Below are 9,370 nucleotides of genomic sequence, written 5' to 3'. Positions count from 1 at the left end.
TTCCTATTTCACTCCAATGCCTTAATACTTAGGTAAGCCATTGTTTGGGTACTTACGTCCATGCGCGCACTTGGGATTATGGACTGCCTATCCAGGAACCTTTCCCCCATAACTAGTCGAGGACTTCATATGTACTCGGACTACAAATATTTGTCGTGCATGCCTAAAAGCTATCATGAAGGGAAGACCATATGAAATCACTTCTTTAAGGACCGTGAAGATCATTATCGAGTCCACGAGTTCCTAAAAGCTATGATGCTTTTTGCTCAAAGTCTGACTTAAGGCAATCCACGATGAACATCCCAACAAGCGGTTCCAAAATTTCCCAAACTAATTGGAAGACATGTTTCGAAGGCTGAATACTAATTTAGCATTCCTTGTATTCATGAAGACACACAATCATACGCATGCATTGCAGTAGAAATGGGATTTTTTTTTTCATTTAACAAAATTTCTAGCTCTTTTATAGATAAGGTAAAGGGGATATAAGAAGGTATAGAAAAAGCCTTTGATCTACTCGACGCTAGATAGGAGGAAAAAGGAAAACAACCGAGGAAACCTCTCCCACCTCCTTTTCCTCTCTGACAACTATCGTCATTGTCGACGTCGTGGACGATGATGACAGCGTGGAAGCCCTGGCTCTCCCCCTCATCCGTCATCATCGGTGTCGCTCGAGAATGAAGGTGAAGAAGAAGCTGAGACCTTGTTTTAATGGAGACGCTGTTGATCACCTCCTCTTTCTTCGCCTTAGGTGCCACCTCTTCTTCCCGTATCTTTGCCTCCAAGAGGTCCTAGTACACTTAGTCTTGAATTGGGGATGATTCTTTGGGAGCCGGGGACTCAGCGTCTTGAATGGAGACATTGTTGGTCGTCGCTTCCTCTTCTATCTCCTCGTCAGAGGAAATATCGACAACTTGCACAACAGAGCCGGAAATGGATGGAGACGGCAGTGGCTTTAGAGGAGGAGATTTTGGTGGCGAAGGCGGAGGGCTTGAAGGGAATGAAGACTCCATGGTTAAGTTTTGGTCTGATGCAGCGAGGACCCATCGCCTGGGGACTTATAAAGGCCACTGGATCAGGGAGACAGTGTCTCTTTGTCTTCAAGCATTAAATGCCGAGTGCGGCCACATAATGGCTCACGTAAACCAAGTGCCAATCAGCCGTCAACATCATGTCTTTTCAGCTAGCTCGTGTAAACAAAGAGGCGGTCTCTCATTGCATTATCTGCTGTGTTTTTTGAAGCACGCGAGACAGTTGAGAGGATGGAGCATTACTTCACTGTACTCATGCAGTTCCTTTTGTCAGATACAGAATCTCTTCACCACCGCACAAAATCTTCGTTGCGACGGTTCAAATTTCAAACCCAGCCAGCGACAAACCTTTTCTTCCCCATCCTTTCGCAAGATTGGGACGATTTTTTTTTTTTGGCAAATCAGAAATCCTAGTCAGATGGAATACCTTCTTGAGGGGTTGCTTGAGAATTCGGAGGCGTTCAAAATCCTGAATAGACGACTCGAGGATCCCGAGAACCTAGTTAGATGTACCATCCTAATAGGGAACCTGAATTCTACTCAATGTTTCAATTAGTCAAAATGCTTATCTTTGCTGGCAAAATCTTTGATCCGTTGAAGCCTCATTTCATGTACTGGTGGGGGGCTTGACGATGAGTAGTATAGAACTACCATATCCGGATACTCCAAGGTGTTTCATCGTTCTTGAGTATATCTTTATCTCTGGGAAAGGAATCCCTGGTCGTATGAAAAATACCCACAGATACCTAAGGTATCTTGTAAACATGAAAGTTTATCTCCAAGAACATGAATGAATGACTCTAGAGGCCGTATAATGACCCACCTATATATACGGAGCCAGAGGACCCTGCAGAGGACAAGCCATTAAAAGACACAAGCCATCACATGCCATTGAAGCATGTGGAAGCTCTGCATCCACCAATCCTTCTGCAGTTAGATTTGTATTAGTATATCTCCTCGACTACACGCAAGGGAACCATCTGACTAGGTTTAAACCCATCTAGACTAGCCACGCACCCCCCTTTTAATAGTCTCAGAGAGTAATAAAAGAGAAACGAAACGTATGGCTATTATTATAAGGGATGCCTGAACTTGTATAAAAAAAATCTCATGTGTGTTCTTTGATTCATCTACTCAAAGCATCTCTTACCTCTTCTACAAGTTTGTAAGATTAGCGGTTCACCAATTGTTGACACTTTTTGTCGACTTCGACCCGACGGACTTCTTGTTCTTTGTTGTTGTGAAGGCCCCCTCTGTGGACCTTGTATATGCTATGAATAGTGTTCTTTATTCTATTCTTCTAGATGGAATTTCTTCATTGATGTTCATCATAATAGAGATATTTTCGTCAATTGCAAGACAGGTTTAAACGCGCGTTTCTTGCTGAACCATGGCTGGCGGTTTAGCAGGAATGTAGTCAGGTTCTAGCTCATGCGTGAGCTAGTCAAGGTGGAGCCTAATCAGGATGATTGCGACCTGCGCATTGAAGATGACGTTTGGGTTGACGTTGTGCTGAAACACATGAGGTTGAGATGATGTTTATCATCTCGTTTTTCTGAAAGACGGCATCAATCGACCCTAGTTTATCGATCACTTTTCATCCTTCTAGAATACGGCGTCGCCATGATGTCTATCATCTCGTCTTTTTGGAAGACAGCGTAACCAATGATGTATAGCTAGGGATTATGTTTAGTTGGCTAGGTTTATGTGTTCTAAACAATATCTGATGTGCATCTGTGTGATGTTATTAGCCATTGTGATCTGTAAATACCTATGTTTTATGTTATGAATAATGTGTGATAAATGTTATGAGCAATGTGTGATTGATGTTGTGAACAATGTGTTGTTCAATTTGCGAATCATGAAAGTTTGTATACCATATCATGAGGGCAGCCAGGAAATAAATTTGTTTATAGGAGGAAATGGTCACACATATGGTTTTAAAAAATCTCCGTCTGTGATATTTAACACAGACGTGTTTCAACAAAAACCATTTGTGATCCATACTATACGCAGACGGTTTCCTAGAAAATTCGTCTGTGTGTAACTCTTGTTTAAACGGAGTTATAACCATCTATAACAAGTTTGATATCATAGACACTTTTGAAAAGATGAAACTTATAATCGTCTATGATAGAGTTTAAAATCTATCTATAATAACTCATCCTAAAATAGTGATGACCCGGTCTAGACTAGCTACAACGTGCATAAGAACGTGAAGAGTAGCATGCAAGTCATGCGCTAACAAAATCTGCCTGTCATGACCCCATTCTAAGCCCAACATGGCCTAGTGATGAGGCTTTTAATAAGCATGTTTTGGCTCTATCAGTCTGATCACCGCGCTAAGTGTGAAACTAACAGGGACAGAGAATGATCGATGGAAATGCATGCAAACGGGCGTAAAGAGAATGGAAGGAAGAAGTATACTGTATTTACTTGCAAGAATTGGACAGGAGGATAGGCTAGTACTCCTACTACGTAGCAGAAGTGCGGTATGCTTTGGCGTTGAGCTAGCGCAGTGAGCTCTAAAGGTCCGTAATATTCGCGTCGTCAGTCTCGGTCGAGGCGCATCGGAATGCTGGCCATTGCAAACAAACCTGCCTGACCGGAATGCTGGCCATTGCAAACAAACCTGCCTGACCACGAGATTATTATTTATATCCATCGACCGCATCGATTGGTGTAGCAGCAGACGGGCATGGCATGTGAGTTGTGACTCGCTCGACCTCGAGAAGACGACGCCAGTGCTCGTGCGTGCCCGGCGTCCGCGACGCGTCTGGGCTCTGGCGTGCTCGCCTTACCCGGCCTGCACCCAGCCACCCAGGCCAATGACAATGGCAACGGAACGAGCGAGCCAGCCAGCCAGAGCAATTGATTCATGGCCGTGCTATGACATGAATCGACGACGAGCTCTAGCGGAGGAACGTCCCAAAATAAAGCTGAACTTTATTCATGTTTTCACGTACCACTCTATGGCTATAGCATACTTAGCTACCAAACTTCATTTGGGTACGGTGGTGTTGTTTCGTTCACCGCAACTCGACCTCATCACAGAATAAGAGGCTATTTGGTAGCACTTATGGAACTGATTTTCTGTCAGAATTAATGGAAGTGCTACCAAACACTTTATTGGTGAATCGATTCTGTGTTAGAATTAGAGAGAATTACTCTCATGTTTTGTACTGTGAGATAAGAATCGAAAAATCTAGTTTCCACTGATTTCCGACTGATTCTACTCAATTTCAACACAATCTTTTCTAAAAAAATTACTTTCATCACTAACATATCAAACGATTTCACAAACAGAATCACTTTCATCATAAAATCTACTTCCATCACATAATCAAAATCTACTTTCACCGTATAATTACTTCTACTACAAAATTAGAAGATTGGAGAGCTATATCAAAAAGATTCTAAATTGTTCAGTACTCCTAGTCAGATGCACCATATCCTATGAGTACTGTACATTCCACTTGAATATGAGGCAGTGTGACCAGCTTCCTAAAAGTGATGGAGACAAACAAGGGCACAGAGGCCGAAAAATATGGGGTTTGGTGGCTTTTTGTAGGATTGCGGTGGCCCCTTGACCCTTCTTTGACCTCTGGACGCCCCTAGATTTCGTCGCTGGTTGGCCATTGCACCTACATCTCATCATCCACATTCCAGAGTGCTGCCAATACCATAGTACCAATCGAGTGCAGGGTGCGTGCTCACATCACCCTGTCGTGTTTGTGTGGGTGTTTGGGCCTGGCTGTCACTTGCGAAATTGAGAGAATCTTGGCAGAACGTTTGGCACGCTCCTACCAGGTGTACGTGTAGGATTATCTCTAAATCTTTTTAGGCAAAGTTGCAATTCGCATATTCATATTCATCTCGTAGACAATGTACCGTTGCAAAAGAATGCGAGGGAACGAAGAAAACAAACTTTCCATGCTTGTTGTCCTAAGACTTCACACTATGTTGAAGACGGAGCAGAAGCAAAGCTTATGAGTGTCGCTGAATTTTAGATGTCTAAAATTGATGTCTTTTTCGAAAGACGAATGACGTGTCTGATTTCAATCTAATGGTTCACAACTGAGTGATTCTTGTTTATCTTCTTCGTTCCTCCATTTCTTTCTCCTAAGACCAAGACCAAAGGATTCCCTTCACGGCCCAGATTCCCGTCGTGAAGGGATTTCCGTTCCCTTCAGCGCTCCCAACGGTTTCCTTTCACGGTTCCCTTCACGACGGGATTCCCAGGGTCATTCCTTTCAGGACGGGATTCTCTCTCCTTTTCCTTCGTGATTCCCTTCGAAAGGAAGTTGTTGGAGATGAGAGGAAATAAAGGGAATAGGAACGAGGAAGGGAATCGGAAAGGGAACGAAATGAAGGGAATATGGTTGAGAGTAGTCTAACTATTTCTTCCTCCTGTAGCGCTGCCCCACCCGCCTCCGATAGTCTTCGATGGCTCCTCACCCCTTCCTCGCTAACTAATATGTTTTCAAACTCCCCCACCGCCAACTTACCCACGCACCGCCATTACCGCACCGCCAAACCACCGTCCACCACCGGTCCGACCATCGCCCCTAATCTCCCTCTAAATCCAACACCCAGAACCACCCCACCTTGAAAACCCCTTTCTCTAATTCTGGCAGCCGTCGTGTTCACACAAGCGCTAGAATCTCGGAGAGATTATTTAGACGCCTGTACCCTGGAGGCGTGAAAGTTTTTACATAAACGATTCCAGCTGTCTCACTGCAAGCAGCCATTTTGCTTGAATTTTTTCAACGCAAGTGCTCTACAGGTGTCTCGTCTATACTTGCTTACAGACTTATTGGACTATATAGAGTACGTGAATTCCTGACGCCGCATGTGGATGCATGGTCGGAAAATATCTGATGAGAGTAGGTAGTGGCTGCACCCGTCACATCCACGCATCCTACTCCATAGACCAGTAGAATCTCCCAGAACAACTACTCGTACGCCCTGAAATTACATGATCAAGATGCTGACATAGTTTCCGTTAACAAAAAGATGCTGACATATATAGTGACATGCCCCTGTAAAACTTATAGCAACGAGATAATTAGATGGAGTGAATAAGCAACTTAACAAATTTTCTTTAAAATTAATGGCTTTTTTCTATTTTTAAATCTAACGCACATCAAAATCACATACGGAAGCAAAAGGGACTAAAATATATTGTAAAACTTCCAAAACAAATGTTACTCCTCGATAGATGAGAACTCTAGGTTCTATTTAAGGCCATATTAAGAGTCATAGGACAAGAAAGCAATCAATTTGAGAAAAAACTCCTAAACATAAAAGGACTAGCTATCGGAGGAAGAAATTAAATTTTTCAAGTTGATGGATCTAGAGGTTTAGGATGATTCAAGATCAACTGATATGAGATGATTAACCCTCTAGCAACAAGACAAAAAAGGAGCAGTTCTCAAGGAAAACAAAAATCAACAAGAAACTAACAAAACTTGCACGAAAACATGGGAGTTAAAAGCAAGAGACTGGAAGGAGATGAACTCAAGTATATGCAAAAATACTTTCTTCATTAAACTCAGAGAAACGTCCTTTTTTAACAAATTATAAAGTATTTTCCTCACAAAAGGTCTCACTTAGACATAAGCTAAACACTAATCTCTCCCTCTCCACACAACACAAGTGGAAAGCTCTTAAAACTCTCTAAAAGCTCTCAAATGCTCACCTCCAACCACCAGTCATACCCCTCTATTTATAGGCTTAAGGATTTGCTGAATCCTTAAGCAATATTATCCCTAAACTGTTCTTCACTTACAATGCACTCCTATCTACCACTAAAGGTAGTTTCGTCAGAATTTGTCTACATCCATCGGATAGTCGTGACGCTTTCATGACTTAGATTCGCCTTAACGTAAGCTTCGTGAAGATGCCACGTACACTCCATCCTCCCGCGGTTTTTGCAACTAAATTAGGAAACCGCCTTGCACATTTCTCAAAACGTGACTCATATCCACTTGCTTACACCTTAAGCAAGTCTTCTGATGTTGACATGTGTCCTCCGTCTTACGATCTTGACCGCCGGCAAGTCTCCCCTGCTCTCGATCCCTCGGGCCGCCTTGTCACTTGCAGTGGCATCTATTTCGCTTGACTTTGTCAACACGTCATCTTCATCCTCCATCTCATACTTTGCTTGACCTCTACGTGTACAGCTAGAATCATCCTTGACTCTGCCAAACTTCCTTGATCGCCCGACACCAAGCACCCTATTTGGCCTAATCATTCCACTATCGAGCGCCAAGTTGCACCCATCACTTGCACAATACGAGACAAGCAAACACATATCTTCAACTCCATGTCAATTTAGCAGAAATCAAAATCTATGTTGAAAATCAGAAAATGTGAACGCCGGATGTTATGACGTACACTCCTCCTACGCGCCAGACCATCCGGCGTGTGATCAGATAGGCCATCTTGCAACCCTCTCTGCAAGAAATGCTCCAGCGTGTTGTTCATTTCATCGTCAGTCCATCCGGCGTATACATCTTCACCAGACCACCATTTGCATTGTCTCTGCAACAAAAAGTTCGGCATATTCTCCAACATTTACATCTTCCATCTCCAGACCATCTGGCGCATGTAAGTCCACCAGAGCCAATATACAAACTCTATGCAAGAACTTCTTCGGCAATCATTGTGTGCATCACTGGACCATCCGGCGTGTACTTCAATTTTTGCTTCTGAGTAGAAATGCTCTAGCATGTACTCCGTCTGAACGCCGGACCATCCGGTGTATTCAAAATCCCAGGCGTCGGACCATCCGACATGTACAATTTTTCTAGACTCAGTCACAAGCATGCTAACTCTATTTTCTCTGCAACTTTAGTTAGTTATGATCATAATTACAATACATAACCATACCCTTATAATCTTAAAAATCATCAAACCAAATTAACACTATGACAAAAACTATTTCTAGAGGCGGATGGTAACTCGTTTTTACAGGCATTTAGCGCACCCGCTTGTGATCGAAGGCCTATAGAAATCAACGATTTCTACAGGTGCAAAAGTGACCGCCTGTGAAAATCTATTACCACAGGCGGTTCACTTAAGAAACTGCCTATGAAAATAGGTTTTCACAGGTGGTTCCTTAAGCTGACCGCCTGTGGAAAATTTATTTCTACAGACGGTTCCTTAAGCGAACCGTCTGTGATAATCGGTCCCCGAATCGATATTTTTGACCTGAAAAAAAGCAAAAAAAAATGGACCGATCAGGCACCCCCCGCGGTCGCGAAGTCACAAGTCACGTGTTTTTTCGCACGAAACATGCGCGCTACGCAGTTTTTGTTACTCGAACTCGAAACCTCTCAGCTCGCGTGAACCTTCCTCATCATCCCACCACAGAACTACTGCTAACCATATTAGCATATGTAATTTTTTTATATCTTCTATCCAAAACTTCAAATGCTTATTTGGGCATCTAAATGATTTCAAATGAAATACTTTTCAACTACAAAGTTGTAGATCTCATCGAGAGCTACAATTTTCATATAAAATTTGTTCTCATCCGACTTCGTATGAAAAAATTATGAAATTTTTAAAATAAGTTGTTATCTATTTCCATAGACGTTTCACCTAATTGACCGCCTGTAGAAATGACCATCAATTATTACAGGCAGTTCACATAAGAAACCGTATGTAGAAATAGATGATATATTATTTTAAAAAATTCATAATTTTTTTTATACAAAGTCGGATGAGTACAAACTCTATATGAAAATTGTAGCCCTCGACAAGATCTACAACTTTTTAGTTGAAAGTTTTTTCATTTGAAATCATTTAGATATCCAAATAATCTCTTAAAACTTAAAACGATTATTTGGATTTCTAAATGACTTCAAATAAAAACAATGTCAACTATAATGTTGTAGATCTCGTCGAGGGCTACAATTTTTATATAGAGTTTTTCTCATCCGACTTGATATAAAAAAGTTATAATTTTTTTAATATATGATCATTTTTAGAGACGGTTCACATAAGTAACCGCCTGTGAAAATAACCGCCTGTGAAAATGATTATTTTCACAAGCGGTTCCTTATGTGAACCGCCTGTGAAAATTTATTTACACAGACGGTCTATAACCGCAGAAGACCCTTATCATCTGTTCAGATGATTTTTCAAATGAACCGTCTGTAAAAAGTACCTTAGATGTCTCAAAAAATAGTTTTTTAATAGTATAACACTATTATCAATCAGTTATCATATATAAACTAAGATACATTTCAACTTGATTTTTCAAAACTAGCACTACAGCACAAAGCAATTATACTTTCTTGGTTTTACTTTGGCTAGAGAAAGCATGCACA

The sequence above is a fragment of the Phragmites australis genome, chromosome 23, assembly GCF_958298935.1.
Source record: "Phragmites australis chromosome 23, lpPhrAust1.1, whole genome shotgun sequence".
NCBI classification, from domain to species: domain Eukaryota; kingdom Viridiplantae; phylum Streptophyta; class Magnoliopsida; order Poales; family Poaceae; genus Phragmites; species Phragmites australis.
The sequence above is the reverse complement of the archived record's forward strand: the minus strand, read 5'-3'. Positions refer to the sequence as shown.